The sequence below is a fragment of the Chiloscyllium plagiosum genome, chromosome 9 (assembly GCF_004010195.1).
Source record: "Chiloscyllium plagiosum isolate BGI_BamShark_2017 chromosome 9, ASM401019v2, whole genome shotgun sequence".
Taxonomy (NCBI): Eukaryota; Metazoa; Chordata; class Chondrichthyes; order Orectolobiformes; family Hemiscylliidae; genus Chiloscyllium; species Chiloscyllium plagiosum.
In genome coordinates, this window is record NC_057718.1 from 23780650 (window position 1) to 23807070 (window position 26421).

The 26421-nt window shown below is 42.1% G+C and overlaps 1 protein-coding gene across 6 annotated transcripts in view; it reads left to right on the forward strand.

Annotated features, from left to right (window-relative positions):
* The window catches only part of LOC122552699 (muscarinic acetylcholine receptor M3-like), a 335328-nt gene that overhangs the window by 217820 nt on the left and 91087 nt on the right, over nucleotides 1-26421 (forward strand). For all 6 annotated transcript variants that reach the window (XM_043695575.1, XM_043695577.1, XM_043695579.1 and 3 more), the window contains exon 3: nucleotides 6665-6756. The gene's annotated coding sequence lies outside the window, so the exon portion shown is untranslated. The remainder of the gene's footprint in view (nucleotides 1-6664; nucleotides 6757-26421) is intronic.

Genomic DNA, 26421 nt, shown 5'->3' on the forward strand with positions numbered 1-26421 from the left:
AGATTTTAACCTACTGCGAATCCTCTTACAAGGATGCCTTCCTTGAAGAAGCTCTCTTCCTCCCTCATATCCTCCTGTTAATACACACACAAATACAAAGACCCCAATGGACACAGATGCACGCACACACACTTATACACACACATACATGTATACACACACATACCCACACACACACATCCACACATGCACATAATATATGCACACATACTTGCCGACACAGACAGACACACACACACATGAAATTAGCTAAATCACAAACTGTAACTTGAAAGGAATGAGGACACTAAAGCTAGGACAATAATAATAATAATAATAATGAACAATCCTGTCAAAAGAGGAAGCGGGCTGAGCATGTTAATGAAAAGATGAAGTTGAACAAAAGGAAAAGCTGTCTCATTATGTCACCAGGAGTTACATATTTTATAACTGGCCTCTGATATCTCCCATCCTGACCTGAATCCATTTGTATGTGATAGCTTTCAGTACTTAGAAACAGTAAAGTGAGAGAGTTCTTACTTGAACTTACTTGAAAAAGTTCTTATTTGAGAGGTAAATGCTTCAAGGTGACCACAGCATACCACTTGACCTAGAGTATCGCACAGGTTCATTCCAATCTGAAACAACTGATTTTTAAATTTCTCACACCTCCCAGACCTGACTGCTCAGCTCAGGATTTCAAAGTTGCTCCTTCTTGAATTTCTTTAACAGGTCAACTAACCCACTGGGTACTGAAGGGAGTCAGGTCTGTGCAAAGCCTGTTTTAAGCCAAATTTCCCAGGGATTGCCCCTACCATGGAACACCACATTTCTGGCCTGAACATCGGATTTGGCTTTTTGAAAAATGTGGAGCTGATCTGGGAATCTGCCAGCGCAGCACAATAGAGGCCAAGCTGCACCCCCTTTGTGAAAGCAGGAATTGCTGGATTCCAAGGGTTAAAGGACCCAAAAGCATTTTGACAAGCTACAGGGAGAAAGTGAGCGTGTCAGTTAATTGGGTGAGGAAGGAGGGTGATAGCTAGGTGAGGGATAATGCAGCAGCTAATTGGGTGAGAGGCTAGGATGCGGTTCAGAGCAGTTGAGTGGGATCAGAGGTGTATCAGGGTTGGGGTCAGGTCAGGGTGTGATTTGAAATGACATTGTGTCAGGAGGGATGCTGGGTCAGATCAGGGAGACCAAGCTGGGGGTGGGGAGGAAGAGGTATTGGAGGGTGTGAAGACCCTGGGTTTTAGTGGCTCGAGTCTGGGAGATGATGGATGGAGATGGCTGTTAGGTCAGGTTGAATTGGAGGGGGGTGGGTAGGGGTCATTGGAAAGGTTTAATCAGGGTGGGGGAGGGATCGTGGTGGGGGGGGGTTGAAGAACTCATGGTTAACCAGGAATTAGAGTAGGTTTTAGTTTCTCTAACTCCCCTGGGTAACTGTCAGTATAGGTCATAATCCTTCAAGCATATGACTAATTCAGAGATATAGACTTTCCTTGAGAGTTCATGATATAATTAAGAGTCAACCATTATGCTGTGGTCTGATTTTACATGTAGACCAGACTGGGGGAAAGTATAGCAAATCTTCATTGGAGGACATGAACGACTTCTTACAACAACTTTGGGGGGCTGGTTTCATGATCAATATTGCTGGAAATAACTTTAAATTCCAGATTAATGGATTGAATTAAATTTCTGCTCATTTTCATGTGGGGTTTGAGCCCTTCCATCCAGAATCTTAACCTGGGTCTCTGGCTGATTTAGGAGAAGGTGAGGACTGCAGATGCTGGAGATCAGAGCCGAAGACAGTGATGCTGGAAAAGCACAGCAGGTCAGGCAGCATCTGAGGAGCAGGAGAATCGACATTTCAGGATAAGCTCTTCATCAGGAATGAGACTTGTGGACCAAGGGGACTGAGAGATAAATGGGAGGGGGTGGGGCTGTGGGGAAAGTAGTTGAGAATTCGATAAGTAGATGAAGGTGGGGATAATGGTGACAGGGTCAGAGAAAAGGATGGAGCGGACAGGTGGAAAGGAAGATGGACAGGTCATAAGGGTGGGGCTGAGTTGGAAGGTTGGATCTGGGATAAGGTGGGAGGAGGGGAAATTAGGAAACTGGTGAAATCCACATTGATCCTATGTGATTGGAGGGTCCCAAAGCGGAATATGAGGCGTTCCTCCTCCAGGTGTCGGTTGGTAAAAGTTTGGCAGTGGAGGAGGCCCAGGACCTGCATGCCCTTGGCGGAGTGGGAGGGGGAGACAATAGACAATAGGTGCAGGAGTAGGCCATTCTGCCCTTTGAGCCTGCACCACCATTCAATATGATCATGGCTGATCATCCTTAATCAGTATCCTGTTCCTGCCTTATCTCCATAACCCTTGATTCCACTATCCTTGAGAGCTCTATCCAACTCTTTCTTAAATGAATCCCGAGACTGGGCCTCCACTGCCCTCTGGGGCAGAGCATTCCACACAGCCACCACTCTCTGGGTGAAGAAGTTTCTCCTCATCTCTGTCCTAAATGGTCTACCCCGTATTTTTAAGCTGTGTCCTCTGGTTTGGCACTCACCCATCAGCAGAAACATGTTTCCTGCCTCCAGAGTGTCCAATCCTTTAAAGTCCTTTAGAGTTAAAGTGTTTGGCCACAAGGCAGTGTGGTTGTTTCGTTCATGTGTCCTAGAGATGTTCTCTGAAACATTCCCCAAGTTGGCATCCTGTCTCCCCAATGTAGAGGAGAGCACATCGAGAGCAACGGACATAGTAGATGACATATGTGGAAGTACAAGTAAATCTCCAACGGATGCGGAAGGATCCTTTGGGGCCTTGGACGGAGGTGAGGGGGGAGGTGTGGGCACAGGTTTTGCAATTCTTAGGGGGAGAGCGGGATCATGGGGAGGCATGGTCCTGACAAGGTAGCCGCAGAGGAAATGGTCTTTACAGAACTCAGATAGGGGTGGGGAGGGAAATATGCCCCTGGTGGTGGGGTCTGTTTATAGGTGGTAGAAATGGCGGAGGATGATGCAATGTATCAGGAGGTTGATGGGGTGGAGGTGAAGACCAGTGGGGTTCTGTCCAGGTCACCTTCATCCGAGATCCCAAAGGATCTTTCCACATCCACCAGAGATTTACCTGTACTTCCACACACATCATCTACTGTGTCCGTTGCTCCTGATGTGGTTTCCTCCAAACTGGGGAGACAGGACGTCAACTTGTGGAATGTTGCAGAGAACATCTCCAGAACATATGCACGAAACAACCCCACTTCCCCGTGGCCGAACACTCTGCCATAGACATGCAGACCCTGGGCCTCCTCCACCGCCAAACCCTTACCACCTGACACCTGGATGAAACGCCTCAACCTCCACCTTGGGACCCTCCAACTACAAGGGATCAATGTGGATTTCACCAGTTTCCTCATTTCCCCTCTCCCCACCTTATCCCAGATCCAACCTTCCAACTCAGCACCACCCTCTTGACCTGTCCTACCTGTCAATCTTCCTTCCCACCCTATCCACTCCACCCTCTTCTCCAACCTATTGCTTTCACCCCTAACTTCATCGACCTATCGCATTCCCAGGAACCTTCCCCCCAGCCCCACCCCTCACCCGTTTATCTCTCAGCCCCCTTGGGCCATAAGCCTCATTCCTGACGAAGGGCTTATGCTCGAATTGTTGATTCTCCTGCTCCTGACCGGCTGTGCTTTTCCAGCACCCCACTCTTCGACTCTGGATTACCTGACGAGTGCCAATACCACCATGTCACCAACCTTCCCTGTAAATAGATCATTTTTCTAAATATTCAGTACCGGACTTTGAAATAATTATTGTGGAGAGACTTGGAGCATATTTATAATGCACCAATGTTTACCAGAGAGGTCAATCGTAAGACTTTTGTTACAAGTGGAATCTTCTGGCCTGGATGGCAGTGAGCCAACTGATGGGTAGGAAATTTAAATAGGTGATTGGCTGATGCCCCAGAATACCAGCACTTTTCTGCCTCCACATAAAAACAGGAGGACCTTAATCTAACCTTCCCACCCTGACATTAATTGAGGTTTAAGCGATAGATAAATTTTCACTCAAGAGGCCTATTCTTACTTGGGTTCTCACATTACAGATGTGATGAGGTAGAGTCAGTCTATCCAACAGGTAATTCAGGCTGGGCAAGCTGTCCATTTGAGGATGAACCCATAAACCCCCACACAGTGAGATCGTACCACCCATCTATTTCATGGTCACCCTTCCATCCTAGAGAGCAGTGGGTACTATAGCCCTGGCACCATCCCATTTCCCTCTTTGTGGCACTGCCAACTGCTTGAACTGAGTTTCTGATTGACGCACAACTTTTGGCAGGCAGTACTTCCTCAATTGGGTCCTATTCCCAGTAGGAAGTCTGTGGGCCACCAATGAGTGGTATAGTGGATCAGTGGTTAGGACTGCTGCCTCACAGCGCAACGCACCCAGGTTCACTTCCAGCCTCGGGTGACTGCATGGAGTTGCACATTCTCCTCATGTCAACATGAGTTTCCTCCGGCTACTCCGGTTTCCTCCCATAGTCTGAAGATGTGCAGGTTAGGGTGGATTGCCCATGCTAAATTGCCCATATTGTCCAGGGTTGTGCAGGCTAGGTGGGTTAGTCATGATAAATGTGGGGTTACCAGGATAGGGCAGGGGGTCTAGGTCTGGGAGGAATGCTCTTTGGAGGACCTTGATGGGCTGAATGGCCTCTTTCTCCACTGTAGGGACGCTATGACTCAATTACTTAAGTGCCTGATTGTCAGAAGTTCGAGTAGGTCCTAACAGGCCACTTGTCTCTTGTTGTAATCTCTCCTGCCTTCCAATTTATTCTAAAACTGGAAAGATTTCACCCTGTGAGTATACTGTGGTAGAAAATAATAGGCTTCAAATGTACACTCAACATTTCACACAAATAATATCTGGATCATAACTGGGTTATGTAACATACAAAAGAGATTCCCTCACAAGAAGGAGGAGTTAAAATATGGTCCATCCTACCCTTTCTGTCTATGAGTGACTCCATGCATGAGTAGACAAGCAGGAGGCTGGAAGAACCCAGCATGCCAGGCACGATCAGGGGTTGCAGAAGTTGACATTTTGGGTGTAACCCTTCTTCAGGACTGAGGGTGAGTGTGGGGGGAAGCTGCAGATAAAGGGGGTGGTGGGGGCAGGGTGGTGAAGTGGGGATAGATGAAGACAGGTAGGGTGTACGACCTGGTTGGTCAACGGGAGAAATGAATCCGGTTGGTGGCAGGGAGGGATGGAAGGGGGGGGAGGGGCTGGGAAGGGAGTCGGACGATGGGGAGGGAGGTTATTTGAAATTGGAGAACTCAGTGTTGAGCCCTCCAGGCTGTAGGGTGCCCAGGTGGAAGGTAAGGTGTTGTTCCTCCAAGAGGAGCTGTGGTTTGTTTTGGCAATGGAGGAGGCCAAGGATGGTCATGTTGGAAAGGGGGGAAAACTGAAATGGGCGGTGACTGGGAGGTCTAGTCAGCCCCTGCGGACCCAGCTGCAATGCTCAGTGAGCCATTCCCTAACTTTACATTCGGTCTCCCCGATCTAGCGATGTCCACATCGGGAGCACCTGATGCAGTAAACTAGGTTGGAAGAGAAGCAGTTGAATTTTTGTCTCACCTGGAAGGACTGTTTGGAGCCCTGGATGGAAGTGACAGTGTTGGTGTACCAGCAGGTTTTGCATCTTTCCTGGTCACAGGGGAATGTACCTTGGGGTTTGATGGCAGGAGCGGCGTGAACCAAGGTTTGTCAGAGGGAACGGTCCTTGCAGAAGGCACAGAGGGGTGGGGAGTGGACGATGTTCTTGATGGTGGTGTCTATTTGGAGTTGGTGAAAGTGTTTGAGGATGATGCGTTTGAGACTGGTGGGGTGGTGGTTGAGGACAAGGGGGACTGACTTTATTGCGTTGGGAAGGGGGGTGTTTAGAGCGTTGGAATGGGGAATGGAGGTGGTGCCGCAGAGGGCTGTCTGGGTGACAGAGAGGAATAGCACATTGTTCAAAAGGTGAGGGAGGTGGTGTACTGGCAGGTTTTGCATCTTTTCTGGTTGCAGTGGATGATACCTGGGGGTTTGGTGTTGGGGGTGGCATTGACCAAGGACTGTCAGAGGGAACGGTCCTTGAAGAAGACCCCCACACCCACCCCCAGTCCTGAAGAAGGGTTCCACCCAAACCATTGACTTCTCCACCTCCTGATACTGCCTGGCTTGCTGTGTTCTTCCAGCCTCCTGCCTGTCGACTTTTGATTCCAGCATCTGCGGTTTTTCTATCGCTATCTATGCAAATGTGGCAGAGTCCTGCACAACTCTCCCTCGTGTTCTCCTGGACAGAAAATATTGTATAACATAGAACATCATAAGAGGACAGGAGGAAGAATAGAACCCAACAGGAAAAATGGGTAAAACCACCAAATGACACACAGGCTCATTCCTGAAGAAGGGCATATGCCCGAAACATCGATTCTCCTGCTCCTTGGATGCTGCCTGACCTGCTGCGCTTTTCCAGCAACACATTTTTCAGCTCAAATGACACACACGATTGTCCAGCTCGTATTGTATACTTCCAAAGTGAGGACCAGTATATTTGTTTCCAGATGTTATTGGTTTTTTTGTTTTCACTGCAATATTAAACATAATTATGAATTATACTCTTTGCAGATTTTCTTCTTGTTTTAATGTGGTACTGAATTGACTGCAGCAAGTTATTTGGCGCCTCGGTGATTTCCATGAGCCAAGTCGTGTCATGAAAGGTAAAACCTTCAACTCTATTTATTTGAAGGGAGAAAATATATTCGCTTCTCAAAGTCTTGAATGAGTCAAATGTCTACTTAATAGAAACATCAAAATGAAACAAAAGATTATATTTCCATCTTGTTTGGCGGGTTGAGAATCTGAGACATTTCCCCTGGACAAGATGTCTCATGATTGTAAACTATAATCTGTTTCAGTCACTACTTCTGTTAGGGATTGGAGTGAGAACAGAACTTCAGCAGGCAATAAGTGAGAATGAGTAAGGAGAGACTGGCTGGAAAGCGGATGAGTGCACAGTTCTTTCATTTCTGATGCCAACAGCTAAAATCTTGCTGGACCAGGAAACACAAGTTCCACATCTGGAGATCACTCCAGGAAACAATCTCTCATTTTGAGTTGTGACCAGGACACCCTCTTAATTAGCAAGGAGACAGGTTCCCTGATTAATTAAATGTGGCAGGCAGTCGATGAAAAATGGGGGCAGCTCATCAAAGGTCCTCAAGCCAAATGGTGGGAATCACAGATTACAGTGAGAGGATGCTAAGAACTGAAGATATATCATAGCATCCCTACAGTGTGGAAGCAGGCCATTCAGCCCATAAAATCTACACTGACCCTCTGAACAGTATCCCACCCAGGCCCAACCCCTTACATTTCCCATGGCCAATCCACCTAACCTGCACATCTTTGGAAGGAAACCCACACAGACATAGGGAGAATGTGTAAATTCCACACAGACAGTCACCCAAGGTTAGAATTGAACTTGGGTCCCTGATGCTGTGAGGCAACAGCAACACTGAGCCACCATGCCAGCTATTGTGCCTATGCTAAATATGTGCATATGCTACCTGCAGCCAAGAGACATGGGAATGGAAGTTTCAGTGTGATGTGAAAAAGAGAATTATATGAGGATACTGATTTTCCTGCTAATACTATAGCAATTTCTCTTCCTCTAGACAGTGATTTTTCTCAGATTATCTTTTCAGTATGAGTTAGCTCCTTGTCAGGCAATAACATGTCAGAAACTTCATCATGTCATGTGTCATCACCATCTGTAGTGAAGATAAGTTTCAGACTCAGAGCAATTACTTCTTGTATGCCTACTGCACTGTTAAGATTTGTAATAAGCACCTTGGAATTTTTCTGATCTCAAGACTTGAGTACCGATTCAACAACATTAGGCATTTGTATACAACAGCTATCATGAGAATACTTTTGGCATTTCTTCATATGATGGCTTTCTTGCATCAAGTGGTAATTACCACTTGTCATTGTTGCCATCTACAGAATGAACTGACTGATATGCATCTTTATCCCTTTTGTGAAAAGCATGCTGATCCTTCACAGCAAAGGCATCAGGACTGAACTCGTCTGTGCTATCTTCAAAGAGTAATGATTTGGAGATGCCGGTGTTGAACTGGGGCGTTGTTCCAAAAGCTAGTGCTTCCAATTAAACCTGTTGGACTATAACCTGGTGTTGTGTGATTTTTAACTTCAAAGAGTAAGATAAGGTTCAGGACCTCTTACTGCAATAAGTCGTTAATATCAGTGACACTTTGTTTGTCATTCTCCACTTTCCTCTCTCATTTCAGGTCTAGAATATCATTAGGCAGCTGGTCACTTTAGCCCTCAATGTACTTCTCTCCCACTCCTACTTGCCTACCTCAAAGAGAATGGAAAGAACTTTTATTTCCTCCAAATGTAGTTTCTTCACTGAATGCTGATCTGCTGCTGTAATAATTTCTTTGCAATATTGAATGAACTTGAATTTCTTCTGCAGCTGGTAAATAAAGAAGATTCCAAGCTACACACATTTCTCTGTTCTGTTTTTAATGAAGCAAAATATTGATTAGAAATGATGTACAAAGTTTCAATGACCTCTCTCTGATTATATTGAAATATGGCGTGCATCTGTCCGTGCCCACTGAGTAAAATAACTCCTGCACCATTCAGTTGAAGGGGTTTAGAGAAATTCAGGTTTCAGCCATGGTGTCATTTCTGAAAGAATAGACACCTCTACTCTTGTGTTCAGTTAAAATCCCTGTTCCTACCATTGACCATGATATTTACATACTGGCAATTCTCATGTGGAACTACCTTTTCCCCTAAGCAGAGTACATTCTGTTCTTCAGTGCCATCTACCACTTGGTGACTTGCATGTTGCAGTGTTCTGGTTTTAGACTTTTCTGCCACAGATGGAAGTCCCTTACTGATGCAGAGCTGGAAATGTGTTGCTGGAAAAGCGCAGCAGGTCAGGCAGCATCCAGGGAACAGGAGAATCGACGTTTCGGGCATAAGCCCTTCTTCAGGAATGCAGCAAAGTAAATAGTCTCTCTTGTGGTATGCATGGCTTTCAGTGTTAATTGCTCCCAGTACAGTTTCACTATCATCACAATGAGGGCACGTAGAAATAACATTGAATGCACTCTCTTCCCAATCTTCCTGTCTTTTTTGCTGGTACATTGACAGCCTCTGATTAGTTAACTGGATGAAATCAGAGTCAGTGATCAAGAGCAGAGAGTCTCTCTGTCTCCTCAGACGAACCTTCTGTACTATTTGTGAAATTCAGCCTGTCTGGCTAACTATGCTGCTTCAGCCAATGTAAGGTCCTGTTTGGATACAGGTAATTCAGATTTCCTTCTGTAACCCAACCTCTCTGAGCCATCAGATGCCTCCTAGCTCCAAAGAGCAGCTCTGTTCCTACATGCTGCCTCTTCCTCTGCCCGTCGCCCCAATTGTATTCATTGGCCTGTGAGAGGACTCCTCCCATTATGGCTGTCCTGGGTCTTGTGGTTGGGTTTTCACTTGATTGCCACCGCTCAAGTGCACCAGCCTGAGGGCAACCAAGTCCTCCCCATACTCTGTGACTGCTGAATTGCAAATGGGCTGCCACTGTCTTCAGCAGGGACATAAGCTGAGAATAAACTGCAGAGAGAGAGACTCCAAAAGCCCCCAACCCACATGTGCTACCTGCTTTTGAAGCATTCTTTGGTAAGCATTCAAAAACAGTGAATGCTTTTCCATTCAATGATGTAGTCATTGCGGTATGTATAGCTGGATGTAGAAGGTATCTTTGTGGAATTGCGTATCACAGGATGAGAAGGTGAGGTAGATAAAAAAAAAATCCAGTGCAGGGTGGAATAATTACATTAGATTTGCAAACGCTAATGGAGATCTGATTTAAAAAAATGAAGGGGACCAACTTTTCTGCCAGTGGCCTTCTTCCAGTTGTCAGCAGGGGAGTTCCAGGCCTGAAATGCTTCAGCGACCCAGCAGGTCCAGCAGCATATGTGAAGGGACAACTAGAGTTACCTTTTCATACTAGTGACCTTGTACCAGAATTGAAAATGTCACAAGTACGTCAGGGGAGGTGGTGGTAGCCTAGTGGTAATATGGTCAGACTAGAAACGCAGGTCAATGTTATGAAGACATGGGTTTCAATTCACACTTGATAGATGGTGAAATCTGAATGCATTATAAAGTCTGAGATAACAAATTGACCTATAAGTGACCATTTAACCATTGTCAATTGTTGTGAAAGTCCATTTAATTCACCAATGTCCTTCAGGGATGGAAATCTACCGTCCTTACTTGCACTAACCTATGATAACTCCTGACCTACAGCAATATAGTTGACTATTAACTGCCCTCTTGGCAGTTAAGGATGGGCAATAAATGCTACCCCAGACACAACACATGAGTAATTTTTTTAAAAAAGTGCTTTGAGCATGTAACGAGTTCATGAAGCAAAAAGGCGAAGTTTCATGAAGGGATGGAAGTCGGGAATGCTTAAAAGAACAGCGAAGTATATACAATCAGCTGATGTCTGAAACAAAGGTTGAGCAGTGGTTTTAAAGTGAAATTATTGAATCATATGTTGAGTCCAGAAGTTTATAATGTGTCTAATCACAGCTAAAATTCAACTGGGATCGCTGTCTATTTCCACCAGGGAGTTAAAATCGCCCTGTGGCCTGTTCTCTTCTCACCGGTGTAGTTACTGATGGTAATGACATTTGAACCATGGCAAAAAGGAACATTACTGTTAGCGTTCTCACAATAAATCCCATCAGAATGCCACAGGCATTATTTGCAAAACGCACTTAAGACTGCAATCACCCTGGGACATTCAATCAATGTGAAGACACAAAATGCAAAATATAATTTATGTAATTTGTCCACGTCAACAGTGTTCTTGGATTATTTTTGCTACAAACTATTATTAGAGATTGCATACAGATCCAGGAAGCCGTATTCAGTAAGTACTCTTCAAGATTGCTTTGTTTTTCTTATGGGTCCAGAGGGAACAATCACTAACTAATCCCTGAAGTTTGAGACAACAATAGTGTGGAGAGTGACATTTATAGAACCTATTTTCTTTTAACTTGCAATCCTGATCAAGAGTAGTCCCTTCAAATCAAAAGGCTATAAATTATAGAAATAAGATAAGCCATAGGTTTTAAATTAAAGGATATGGCAGTAGTGGTGGTGGGGTGGGGGGGGAGGGGTATATTTGGGTTTTGGGACCATCAACTTGATGGCCATAAAGTGCCAGTCCCATAAGCTAAACGCCACAAAGATTACAGGCCTGTAGAGCATCAATGTGCACCGTTTCAAACATCTGCTGAAGTCTGCATGAATTGTGATTGTAGCTTATTTAGACCGGACAATTATAGATGTACGATGCTCAGGTTACAGACAAAAGGGACAAATGTGGCTGCAGCTGGGAATATAGTAAAGGCAAAATTCCAAAGTCAGAAGGTCATAATTGTCCTTCTATTGGGCTCGAAGACAGAAAAATGTGTAACAGCGAGCTGGGAAATGTTTCTGTTTCCTCAGACTTAGTGAAGAAAAGGTTCTTTGTTCATCTGAAGGGTTTCTTTGAGTGAACTATAACCTTAATTCCGATTTTTACCATTTCAAAATGGAGAAAGTGTGGTATCAACATTTTTGGGGGGCAGTTTTTACTCTAATTCCTCCATCCAGTCCTTGGCAAACATATGGTCCTGATATCAAAACCTTTTCCTTATTTTTGATGGTCAGCCATTCGCTGAGTAGATTCCAGAGGAATCTCTCCCCCATTCTGGAATATCAGGATGCAGTGATTTTGCTTCTCAACAGTACTGCTGTTATAATGTTAATGCAGCCTGAGTGTGGATTCAGGGCACCAGCTTATTCAATAGGGGTTCCAGATGCAGGTTTATCCTTTGTGAATTTCATGCTAATGTAAAAACAAAAGTACTGTAAATAAACCCAAAACTTGCAAGGAGATATTTACAAAACTGCTTGATTACAGATTCGTTCCCTGTACAAATCCTAATCTATCTGGAACATATGCCAGGAAATAGCTTTTCAAGTTAATAAGTGGTCAAGAAATGTCTGTCTGGAGGTCTTGTGGCTCAGTGGGAAATGTTCCTGACTCCAAACCAGCAGCTGTGCGTTTAAGTTCAATTCCAGGACCTGATATTCAAGGAAAGTGTGTCAATAACATGGTCAAATAAGCTGAGTATCAATTATAGATCTTCGCAAAATCCAACAATATCAGGTGGTAGGAGCAGAGAGATTTCTGGTCAGCCATGTGGTGGTTAAGAAATCAAAGTCTCTACTATCACTAACCATAGCTCCAGTTTACAACATGAATGTAAAAATATATACTGCCACAGCAACTCAGGCACGTTTGGGTGGTTCAAAAAAGGATACCAATTGTCTAGATGGCCAGTGTGGATCACATCGGTCCCAACAGAATAGGGTTTGATCGAAGATCAATTCAGGACTTGTGTCTTTGAGGGTTGTAACTCTTTTGTCATATGGCTTGATGCCTCACCATGAGTTTGCATTCCTTGCAGACTAGTTAAAGAGAAATCAAGAGAAGGACTGTTTTCAATTTTAGCCTTTCAAAATAATACCATTTATTATACATTCATACTGCAATACATGGTAAACATAGATATTCCAGCTCTGACTTATAACTATATTCAAGAATAACTAAAGTGTCTATTTTATGTGTGCAAGACCTTACCTTATCAGTGTTTTTTCCAGAGGGTGAGGAGTTCTGGTGTTCTGTTCTTCCAATGTCCTAACTCTGCTTAGTCTGTGGCATTTATACCCAGTGATGTGCAGCTCTATGGCATCATTGCCAGGTTGTTTCAGTGTCCTAAGGTCTTACACAGCAGTGTCATTATGTGTTGGATCAGCAAACAGCAACGTGAAGACAACAAGCTTATAAACCTGAAGGAAATAATGAAGTAAAAAAAAAACAGTATTTTATTCATTTAAAGAACATTTAATGGCCAATTTTCTTCACCTCCAACATTGCTTTTCAAACGTATTTGTGGCAACTTATAACACATGTATCAACCTTATGGAAGAGAAATGATTGAAAGATATGATAGTCCAAAGATTTTGCTGATATTATGATGCCAGTACTCAATATGTTCAACTAATATTCTTGCATCTAATATGTTGATGAAACTGATATCATGTTGCTATGGAGAAAGTGATGTGTTTCCATGTTAAGACTCAAATAATTTTTTCTCAACTTTAATTCACTCATAACGATATGCTAAATCAAATATTTCTTTTGTTGCTTTCCAGCTTTTTAATAGAAATATCATGCCTGGCAACTCAATATTTAATGAATATCCCAGGATCTGGTTATGGGATGGCAATTTGACATAGAACGCATTGTCAATCAAAGTACTGGGAAGTTTCTTACTGTTTTGTCTCAGTTCACCCTCTTTAAAATTAAAGATCTAACCCAGTTCCATTTGTGAAAAGGAATGTTGCTCTTCTCAAGACTTTGTAGTATGTGTTTGTTGCCTGTTTCATTGATTTAACTGTAATGCAACTTTATGGAGTGAAATCCGACTAAACTGATGGGCAGTGGAGAAATTTTAATAAACAAATTAAGTTGTGATATTAAATTGCACATCCATCCCATATTCACTGTTGTATTCCAGAAAGTCAGTTCATGAAGGGTAGAAATGAAACCAATCTTTAACCAATGTATAAACATTTATTTGCAGTGTTACACATTAAAACCACAGCCCTCCTAAACTAACACCCCTAGTTAATATCCGCCACCTGCTACAACTAAACATTGTTAGTATACAGTTCGGACTCACTTGCATTGCAGCCAATGGGATAGGTTAAAATCATCCGTCTTCTTTGAATAAGATAACAAAATCAAGTTATTGTGATCTAGAATGGATTGCCTTAACAAGCAGTGAATGTTTACTGAGTAGTACTTTCTGAAGGGAATTGAATAAATATTTGAAGAGAAAAGAGTAGGCAATAAAACAAAAAGGTATAGAAACAGCAGTTGGTTATTCAGCCCAATGAGTCTCTTCTGCCATGCAAAGCAATTATGGCTGCTCTGATAATCTTCAACTTGGCTTTACTGCCTTTTCCTCATAACCCTGATACATAAATCTGTACATCTCAGCCTTTCATATCCTTAATGGCCCAGCCCCAACAGTCCTCTGAAATTTAAAAAAAATCTACAGATTCACCACCCTCTAAGAAAAGAAATTCTTCCTCACCTCCATTTTAAATGGGTGACCTCTTACTTTGAGATTACATTCTCTAGTCCTAGATCCTCCCTCAAGGGGAAACCAACCTTTCTGTATCTACCCTTCCAAGCCCCTCAAGAATCTTGTCTGTTTCAATGAGATTACTTCTAATTTTTCTAAACTCAATTGTGTGCAGGTCCAATGTACTCAACCTGTCCTCCTAACAGTCCCTCAACACCTGGGATCAGCCCAGTGAACCTTCTCTGGACTGCTTCCAGTGCCATGCAATTTTTCCTGAGATAAGTGGGCCAAAACTGCTCAGATTAGTCCTGATGTGATCTAACTATTGCTTTTTTTTTGGTTTTAATGAGAACTCCCTACTTTTATGCTCCATTCCCTTTGAAATAAAGTCCGAGATTGCAACTGCCTTCTATTATCTGATGATTGCGGACGTCAGCATTTTTCTGATATCTGCCTGAGTGCTCTTAAGTCTCTCTGTGATGTAGTGCCCTTGCCTTTCTCCATTTAATTAATATTCAGCTTCTCTGTTCTTCCTGCCAAAGTGCATAACCTCACATTTTCCCACATTATATTCCTTATGCTAATTCTTTTATGAGACAATGTGAGATTATGCTTAGTTTTTTTTTGAGAGGTAATGTGAGATCGTGTACCTTGACAGGAGAAGGAGAGAACCAATTGCTGCATGCAGAGTCATAGGGCTCAAAACATTAGCTCTGTTTTCTTCTCACAGATGCTGCCAGACCTGCTGAGTTTCTCCAGAAATGTTTGTTTTTGATGAGGACTGGCCCTGATTTGATACCTCTTTCAAAAGCAGAACATAGGCAGGAGGAGTTGAATGGCTTCCTTTTGTGCGTTTTCATTTTATGATGGCAAGTTCAATAAAACTAGAACAGAAAGAGGCAAAGTCTGTGGAAATTTATTGATTACCTGCTTCAACACTTCAATTTTATCTCAAAGTCTTAACAATCTGAACAAATTTTTGTAGTGATCTGCCACATTCAATAGCATCTTCATCACAGGTGCTCTCTTGTTGGTTGTGGGTTGGAGCAGGGAAATGAAAGGATTTGTAAACTTGAGCTTTTTGATTCTATGAGTCCCCAATGATGTTAACTCCCAAATTTCACCTCAATGCTCCCAATCTCTCCTGTGTCCAAACAAGGCTCATTGGCATTTGGGAGTGGAATGTCAGGGTAGCCCGAGAGTTCTCTCTGCACCCAAAGGCAGTTGGATGCATGGTTAATGATTTCACCTTTTTTCCAGCACACTCTGCCCTGTCCGACCTTTTTATTTTCAATCTTCACCTCACAGAACGTTCATAAAAAATCAAAAGCAATCATAATTTTTTTGTCAGCCATGGCTCACTTGGTAACACTTCCATTTCAGAAGGCTGTGAGTTCAAATCCTACTCCAGTCACTTGGGTGGAACAATCCAGGCTGACACTGTCAGGTAGTACCCAGGCAGTGTAGCACAATCAGAGGTGATGTTATTCAGATGAGATGCTAAACCAGGCCTAGTCTGCTCCTCCAAGGTGGTATGAAAGATTTCACGATGCAAATTCAAAACAGACAAAGGGAGTTAGTCCAGTGTTTGTGCCAATGTTCATCCTTCATTCAACATAATAGAAATATATTATCTAGCCATTATCACATTCTGGTCTGTGGTAGTTTGTTGTGATTCTCTGATTCTCACTCTACAGCATTGACTGCATTTGAAAGGCTTGATTGTAAATGCTTTGGTGCATCCTGTGATTGAGAAATGTTCTATGTAAATGCAAGTAATTTTTCCTTATCTCTCTAAACAACCATATGATTTTTCTCCTCAGTTTGCCCACAGTTGCATCCAGGTGGATACATTTTTTATTCTTGGAGGCATCAGTGGGGTTGTCAACTCTTGGTACCTTAGCATATGGGTGAGCCACATGGATAGTAAACTGGAGAGCACCTCAAACATATAACTGCCTGAGTCATAGGTTTGTGTACTGCTGAATGAGTGGGAGTTCTTTGTACCCAATTCCAACATTGTGAATTTCAGTTTTCTTGGAAGCTTCTATCTTGAATCCTTCTGCCTTAAATCCTTCCAGCTTGGGAGCCCACTGCCCATTATCACTTAAATGGTGAATATGCCATCTGGCCACTGACCATCTTCTTAGTATTAATGGCGAAAGGGATGAGATAGTATGGGGAGAAAGTGGGGACAGGACACTGAGTTGAAGGGGAAGGTGAGGACTGCAGATGCTAGAGATCAGAGTCGAGAGTGTGGTGCTGGAAAAGCACAGCCGGTCAGGCAGGATCCGAGGTGCAGAAAAATCGACATTTTGGACAAAAGCCCTTCATCAGGAATGTAGCTGAGTTGGATGATCAGCTCTAGTCATATTGAATGGTGGAGCAGGCTTGAAGGGCTGAATAGCCTACTCCTCCTTCTACCTTGCATGTTTCTACATTTCTTGAAGATGGTATCACACGCCAACCCAGTCTGGGATCCTGACCCAGAAATTCAGCCGCTTGTATTAAAGAACATTCATCATTGCAGTCGCATTTCCATCTTGCAGCCAAAAGTGAAATCTGGTAATTTCTCGAGTGAAACCACCAGTTTCTGGAAGTCTCATACTATTATTCAATGCTCACTTTTAACAAGATTGCAACTGTCTGAGTTTGTTTCACTCAGACTCCTTGAAGCAGGAGGGTGAGCAGAGTTTCACTCTGGGCTAGGTTTGACATTTTGTGTTATTTGCATACTTAAATTTGCCCACCATCTCCATTAGCTCAGGGGGTGGATCGTCCTGTACCATAGGCATCTCCACGCACACTGTCATTAATGCTTCAAATTGAAATCATTCATGCCCAAGAGCTGAATGGAAGCAAACCGTGTATGAAAATAATGTCATGGTCGTTTAGAGATGGAAGATCTCCTATTAGTAATAGCTCAGTTTATATTGGCCTATCAATCATCTGGACGGAGACACCCTTTGGCAAATGTATAGTCTTTAATCTTCATAACACAATGCAACAAATAAATCCCGCATAATCATGTCAATCCATCAGATGAACTACAAAATGTTGATGATAATTCACATTATTTGTCAATTGTTTTTGTCTCTTTAATAAGTACAAAGCAAAGCCTTTTCCCAAGCTGAGCCCCAACATGTAATAGTGAAAATCACTAGCATCCTATTTTGGTTTAATTCTACTGAGCTACCTTATCTCAGAATGGACTGTAAAGACCAACCTTCAAGCCCTATTCGGATGCCCTAATCTTGTCAATTAAGATTCAGACAATCTCCCACTTACTTTGCTAATTTAAGTAGCATTTCAATATCCACGGCACAGTTTGCAACGCAGTGTCATTTTTTCTCAAATCCAGCATTCAGATTTATTCCATTTTGTTTGGCTTGTAAGTTTAAAATTAAGTTATGATTTTATTATATGCATGAATAAAGTGTATGGCACCTTTCAAACTCTATGGACCTGTAACTCAGCATGGTGCCAAGTAGTGAGTGAACAACTATTCTCATAAGTTACAGATACAGTTTATCCTTCTTCTATAAACTCACAGAAAACAGCAATTTTCAAACACCTGGATTTGGAAAGAATCAAATGTTTTGCTGCTACAGGTGGCAAGCTCTGATTTACTGATACTCTAGCTCTGATTTTGAGATCTAGGAGAAAATTAGGACCGCAGATGCTGGAGAGCAGAATGAAAAAGTGTGGCACTGGAAAAGCACAGCCGGTCAGGCAGCACCCAAGTAGCAGGAGAGTCGACATTTCAAGCATAAGCTCTTCATCATAAACGTCAACTCTCCTGCTCCTTGGATGTTGCCTGACCAGCTGTGCTTTTCCAGCACCCCACTTCTAAGAGATCTGTCTGATTTGTTGCCTGCTCAACTGTCATGCTCATTGGCACTCTCTTTAGTTCAAACAGCCACATGGAGTTCAGCATTCACAGGAACTGTATCTGCAGCCAAGAACATAATTGATTCTATTGGCTTGTCATCGATAGTGGATGAGGAGGCTTGAGTTTACAAACACATGAATCAGGAGTAGGAGGAGACCACTCATCCCCTCTAGCCTGCTCAGCCACTTTAAAAAGTCATGGCTGATCTGATTGTGGACTCAACTCCACATTCCCACCCACCTGTTAGAACCACTGAGTCCCACGTTTGTCAAGCATTTATCTACCTCTAACTGAAAAGGATCAATGACCAACCTCCACTGATCAAGAGAAGAGATTTGCAAAGGCTTTCAAGTCTGAGCGAAAAAAAGTCCTTCTCATCTCCATTTTAAATGAAAGGCCCTTATTAATAAACTATGTCCCCTATTCTAGTCTCTCCCACAAGGGGATCTGTCTTTCACTCTGTCGAGTGCTCTCAGATCCTTTCAATATGATCAGCCTTCGTTCTTCTGTATTCCGATGGATACAGTCCCACCCTTTCCAATTGTTCCTTATAAGGTAACACCAACATTCCAGGTATCAACTGAATGAAGCTTCTTAAACAGTTTACAGCCTTTCATGAATAAGGAGACAAAAACCATGCACAGTATTCCAGATGTGGCCTTAACAACACCAAATAACTGTAGCAAAACATCCGTACCATTATATCCCATTGCCTTTTGCAATAAATTACAAATTTCGATTTGCCATCTAAATCATGGCAATCAGCTCTCGAACTCCAGACTTCTAAATTCAAATTCTTAAATTGTCAGTTTTAGACATTGACTGCATTTCATTCATACATGAAGAAAAGAAAGTTCATGTCTGAGATATTATGACTTTTGCTTGAGGTTATAAATCTGGAGATAAATTTGCAATCATTGACAAACTTGGCCAAAGGCTTTTTTTAGGGGAATTTGTGCTGGAGCCCACAGTGATTAGAAACCTACTTTGGCATAGCATTCTCTAAAAGGGATCTGGATTCTGTGTGACCAGGACTGGCAATCAGAACAATGAATTGCTAATAAGCTGTACAGAGTCTGAACGAGGAAGTACAATGCCAAACATTCAATGTCAAATCAGACACAGAAAGTGTAATAAAACAAGAATATGAAGGAAAGAAAGAGAGAAATAAAACAGTGAGAAATATAAAATAAAATTTAAAGACAGTTTGTTTTTCAAAACCTCAACAATAATTAAACTTTGTACTTTTAAATTTCATGTTAAATGCCAGAGAGATTATATAATAGCAATTAAGACTTAATAAAACATTGAAAGGTGTTTACAGTAAATGCACAAGCCCTAACATTTCTGTTGTTTCTGTATGTTTAATGGGTTTCTCTAATATTTATTGCCATCTCACAGGGCAGTTAAGAGTGAACCATATGGCTGTGGGTCTGGAATCACATGGAAGCCAGACCTGGTAAGGATGACTGATTTCTTTCTCTAAGGGACGTGAGTAAACCAAGTGGGTTTAAATAACAATTGACAGAGTTTACATGGTTGCAAAGAGGCTAGCTTTTTGTAGATTTCAAAAGTTATGATCTCCCATGGTGGGATACACGCTCATGTTCCTGAAGCATTAGCCTTGGGTTCTGGAATACTCATCCAGTTTCTCTCTGACTGTAACAACACCTTGCCCTCACGATATAGAGCAGCTTCACACCTTTGTATGTACTTCAGTGATGAGCTATTGACAAGATAGTCATAGTCATAGAGTCATAGAGATGTACAGCATGGAAACAGACCCTTCAGTCCAGCCCGTCCATGCCGACCAGATATCCCAAACCAATCTAGTCCCACCTGCCAGCACCCGGCCCATATCCCTCCAAACCCTTCCTATTCATATACCCATCCAAATGCCTCTTAAATGTTGCAATTGTACCAGCCTCCACCACATCCTATGGCAGCCCATTCCATACACGTACCACCCTCTGCATGAAAAAGTTGCCCCTTAGGTCTCTTTTATATAACCCTTTCAAGTTTCACAACATCTTTCCGATAGGAAGGAGACCAGAACTGCACGCAATATTCCAACAGTGGCCTAACCAAAGTCCTGTACAGCCACAACATGACCTCCCAACTCCTGTACTCAATACTCTGACCAATAAAGGAAAGCATACCAAACGCCTTCTTCACTATCCTATCTACCTGTGACTCCACTTTCAAGGCGCTATGAACCTGCACTCCAAAGTCTCTTTGTTCAGCAACACTCCCTAGGACCTTACCATTAAGTGTATAAGTCCCGCTAGGATTTGCTTTCCCAAAATGTAGCACCTCGCATTTATCTGAATTAAACTCCATCTGCCACTTCTCAAGGAGCAATGTCCTGATTTCCCATTTTAATTATTCAATTGCAATCTCTGGAAGACGTTGTCCAAATTGCCCTTCAATAACTATGAGCGTTATTAAGGTCACTGTTATTTACACAGCAAAGACTGACCCATTGAATTTCAGTCCTTTGTCCACCAATCCTGCCTGGCTGGCTGAGTGTTTCCAGCATTTCCTGTTATTTTATTGCCATGAAAATGTTGTTCACTATGAGTGGATAGTTTAACTTTGCCCTGTTCAAATTCCAACTCTAGACAATTCAATATAACAATTCATAAATTGGTTTATTATTCTCAGAATAAAAGGATTGTGCTATTAAGTATGTAATAAAGTACTCCAACAGACTTGCCAGCTGTGTATGCTCATACGTAATATATTTTAAAAAACTGGGTGGCACAGTGATTCACATCTGAGAGATGGAATTACAGCTTTGCTGATTGCAGAGAGAAAACACATAGTAGGTTTGAGCAATCTCAACATTGAGGGCATGAACTTACAGCATAAAACTTGCTTTTGTTATCTTAAATAAGGTTTATGCAGTGCAGAGAACTCCTGCTCCAATAGTGACAGATGAAACATTGGCCCTGTTTAGTCTGTATCTAACCTAGAGTTGCTCACGCAATAGCCCTGAATTGGAAGTGATCCGTTCCCCTATAATGCTGTCCCTTACCTCGATGAACATTAAAAACTGATGGTCTTGAAGTAGCTTTTGCAGGAAGTGATTAATGGACACAGCTTTGATAAGCATGCACAGAAGGTATTACACCATTATGCCAAGTCTTTACAAAACAATGCAAAGATTTGCAGATGACTTCTGGAGCATCTTTTTCAACAAAATATGAAGAATATTTTAACCAAATGCTTGAGGCAGAATCAACTTCAGGGCCCAGACATTTAATGAATAAGACAACCCAAAAGTCACTTCTCCAAAACTGTGAACAGAATTCGAGCCGACTGCCCTGAGAAATAGCGCTGCAGCAACTTCAAGGACTGCAACAGTCTGATAGGTCAGCCTAGGTGCTCTGTCACTTTTACCCCAGCTGAAAAAACAAAAATAACATGTGGTCCAGTAGCCCTCACCTCTCACACCTGCTCCGGCCTCTAGCACATTCCCAGGCCACATCCATGACAACCTTATACACCCTAATGGCACCCCCATATCCTCCATGTTACATCAACCTCCCGCACCTCCCTTATACCCTCAATCTTACTTCATACCTCCCACACACACCCATTGCACCTTAAAGACGTTATGCAAACTCATAATGTCCCATGTACCCCACACACCGTGTTTTGCCTTTACACTCTCTATGCCAACTCCCCCAGTAACATATCATGGGCAGATCTCTGGAAAAACACCTGCGGTGAAAATAAAAAGAACTCTCACCAATGTAAGTTAAATATTCACTGCAATTCTTCAGCAAGTTAATCCCTTATGAAGAGAAGCACTAGTGCTCAGAGCTCCACATCAAACACTTCATTACCAATTGTAGCTATCAATTAGTCTCTGGATTAACAAGCACGCAAAAGTGATAAGGATAATTTGTGAATTCAGTAAACACAGGTTCTATAAGTTTAGCTCTCAGGCTTATGTCAAAAGACATTGTGAAATAGCAAGCATTAATTTCTTTTAACACTGCGGACTTTTATTATGAACTTGAAAACCCGGTTATTTAAATGCCTTGACGGCTTGATAGTTCCATAAACTTGACAGTTTCAATAAATGCATTCTTTTTGTTTCATACACATTAATGTCCACTTTTAACAATCCCAAAGGTTATCTATCTTCTCCAATAAGCAACCTTCCTCTCCCAATGGGCACATAACCTCTCCAAAATATGTCCCAAGACTTCTGCAAAAGGGTATTTTACCTCATGAAAACGGTACTCTAACTTTCCAAAGAACTGTATAAGTTTAGATCTTTTCTTGGAAAGTGTAAAGCCTACAAGCTGTGTTTTGGATATTCCACTAATGAAAATGGGATGTGTTTGAAGGCAGCTGTAGTTTTTCACGTGTAGCTACTTTGTGAATCATAGCTGTGCAAACTATAACCTGACGCAATTTCCTCCACGACCAACCCACACTATGAAACCAATATGGGTGCCTGGTTCAGTGATAGGGTTTCTGTGCCATTTTCTTTTTGAAAATTCAGGCCAAAATGTTTGTTTTTAAATTTAAAATCCTCACCTCCAGCCTTGAATAAGGATTCAATGATTCTCCCATCATTATTATTTCCGAAACCTCAGCTTAGCTGAAACTTTGTTGTCCAGAGCTTTTCCTGCACAAATTCCCACACACTATTACCTCTGACTTACACTCACTTCAGGTCCCCAATGCCTACAATTTAAAATGCAATTCTCAATTTAAACCCTTTCATGGCTTCACCCCAACCTCTCTTGTAATTTATTCCAAGTCTAGGCCTCCCAACCTGTCTCATATTCCTTTCTCTGATATCTGGACACCATTCCCATTTGTTTTTTATCCCATAATGGGTAGCTATATTCTGCCACATTAGGCCTCAATAAATATTCTTTTATTAAATAATATAAATGGAAAAATAGTTTTCAAATAGAAAGTCAGTTATTTTGAATGATGGATCAGACTGAAGGGGCTGATTGGCCGATGTCTACTTCTATGTTTCTTTAGTTCACATGCACATACTCAAACATATATCCTATAATACAAATTCACCAAGGCTCCAAACACGCATAAGTATTTTCAAATAATATTCCTCCTTAAACCTCTCTTTCTGTCCAGCACCTTCCCTCCTTTACATCTTTTATTTAATCCACATTTTAGCATTTGATTACCATTTGGGTTTTCTATCCTCTCCTTTTACTTTAAATCCATTAGTGTCAGATTTTGCTTAGGACATTTTCCTATGTGAAAGACGTCATGTAAATGCAGATTCATTTTCTTGTTCACATGCAGGACACCACCTTGTTGAGATTTAATGAGATAAAAGATACAAATAATCAAAATATTTCATTACAGCATAGATCTAAATGATTGTTGAGTAGTGTTCAGACTTCAGTTATGCAAATAATATGATCTTCTTTGTTAATGCTGTGGGCTGTTCATCATTTCAAAATACAGTTTCTAAGGCCAACAGGAGAACAGATTATGTACATTCTTTGGAAAATCCATATTACAGATTTTTTTTAAAAAGCCTCTTTCAATCTGAAGCAATAGCCATTTCGGTTGTAGTCAGTAGCTGACTGATTGCATGGACCATCTCCATATAGCAGAACCTGGAGCAACTGACCACTGATGGTCTTTCATCATATTAAGCAAATAATGCTTCAGTCCTTCATTCAGTAAAAAGAAGGACAAGTGGTGTGAGACATATGTGGTTATCTGGAATGCTTGCAGGAGTCGTCAAGAACTATTTGAACATCAAGTCATCGAGATGTACAGCACAGAAAAAGAGCCTTCAGACCAACCCATCCATGCCGACCAGATATCCCATCCCAATCGAGTCCCATCTGCCAGCACCCAGCCATTATCCCTCTGAACCCTTCCTATCCAAATAACCATCCACATACTGAATCAAAACATTTTCTTGTACACACTTAGCAAATTCCTCTCCATGTAAACTCTTAACCCAATGGTAGTCCCAGCCTATGTTTGGAAAGTTAAAATCCCCTACCATAACCACCCTATTATTCTTACAGATAAATGAAATCTCCTTACAAATTTGTTTCTCAATTTCCCTCTGACTATTAGGGAGTCTATAATACAATCCCAATAAGGTGGTCACTTATTTCTCTGTTCCACCCAAATAACTTCCCTGGATGTATTTCCAGGAATATCCTCCCTCAGCACAGCTGTAATGCTATCCCTTATCAAAAACGCCACTCCCCTTCCTCTCTTGCCTCCCTTTCTGTCATTCCTGGAACATTTGCATCCTGGAACATTAAGCTGCCAGTCCTGCCCATCCCTGAGCCATGTTTCTGTAATTGCTATGATATCCCAGTCCTATGTTCCTAACCATGCTCTGAGTTCATCTGCCTCCCCTTTTAGGTCTCTTGCATTGAAATAAATGCAGTTTAATTGATCAGTCCTACCTTGTTCTCTGCTTTGTCCCTGCCTGCCCTGACTGTTTGACTCGCTTCTTTTCTCAACTGTACCAGTCTCAGATTGATCTCTTTCCTCACTATCCCACTGGGTCTCCCCACTTCCCCCCCCCCCAAACTTACTAGTTTAAATCTGCCTGAGCAGCTCTAGCAAATCTCCCTGCCAGTATATTAGTCCTCTTTCAATTCAGGTGCAATCTGTCCTTCTTGTACAGGTCATCCCAGAGGATATTCCAATGATCCAAAAATGTGAGTCCTTCACCCATACACCATCTCCTCAGCCATGCATTCATCTGCTTTATGCTCCTATTCCTACCCTCACTAGCTCGTAGCATCGGAAGTAATTCAAGTATTACTACTCTTGAGTACCTCCTTTTTAAATTCCTGCCTAACTCTCAATCTTCTCCCTTCAGAATCTCATCCTTTTCCCTTCCTGTGTTGTTGGTTCCAATGTGTACAATGACCTCCGCTGGCCCCTCTCCCCCTTGAGAACATTCTGCACCCTCTCTGAGACATCCTTGACCCTGGCACAGGGGAGGCAACACACCATTCTGATTTTTCACTGCTGGCCACAAAAATGTCTGTCTGTGCCTTGGACTAGAGAGTCCCCTAACACTATTGATCTCTTGGAATCCGACGTACCCATCATTGAATTAGAGCCCATCTCAATACCAGAAACTTGCCTGTTCGTGTTACATTCCTCTGAGAATCATCACATCCTACATTTTCCAAAACAGCATACTTGTTTGAAATGGGGATAGCCGCTGAAGACTCCTGCACTAATTGCCTACCGCTCCTTCCTTTCCTGGAGTTAACCCATCTATGTGACTGTATCTGTGACTTTCCTATAACTGCCATCCATCACACCCCCTTGCTCTTGTAAATTCCTCATGGCCTCCAACTATCACTCCAACTGAATCATTCGATCTAATAGGATTCGCAACCAACACACAGCTCAAAAATATAGTCATTTTTGTGGGTGGCAGAGCTAATAAGAGCAAATACAGAATGTTGTTATGACTGAGCTGTTAGTCCCACCATTCCACTGATCACAACATGTATTCAAATCCTTAACCCAGTTACCAATATGGACAGCAATATACTTTATTTACATTAGGGGCAAAATAAAATGATCTGCTGACTATGTTTTAAAAGACAAAACTACTGAATTATTATAACTAAGATGCAATATACTTCAGTAAATAATCCACACACACATGTGGTTGTCTCCAGAATACAGAACCAGTTCATTTATGATGTCAAGAGGAAATCTTCTCTCGAAGCCCTTCAGCTGGATTAGCTTTCTCAGCCCTTTTTTTGCCTTTTTCTTTAAAAAAAAGTGTCCCTTTAGCAATGTTTAAAGGTAAACAAGCTCAGATTTTTCTTCAATTGAGTCAATTTTCAGAATCCATCAGAACTGAGTCCTCCAAAATTACTAACAAAGGAAGTGCCTCAGTGACACTACTGTAAAATAGTTTCTATTTCAGAAAGTTGGAACAAAAAGAAACCATTTTCCAACTTCAGGGAATGTTGTGGTATATTTCTATTTGTTTCCATTCCATGCACTTGCCAACCCCACAGCCCATAATTATTTACCAATTGGTTGAGCACATAAATATTTTCCAAATAGAATATTAAATACCACAGCTCCCATTGCATCTGACAATGTCTCCTCAATCTCAAAAGGCACCTGATTGTGTTGCAATGAACAAAATTGTAATTTATTTAAATATTATTAATTTTTTAAAAATCTGTGCTTTTTTTCAAGGATGACGCTTTGAAATGGGGTTGATTATAGAG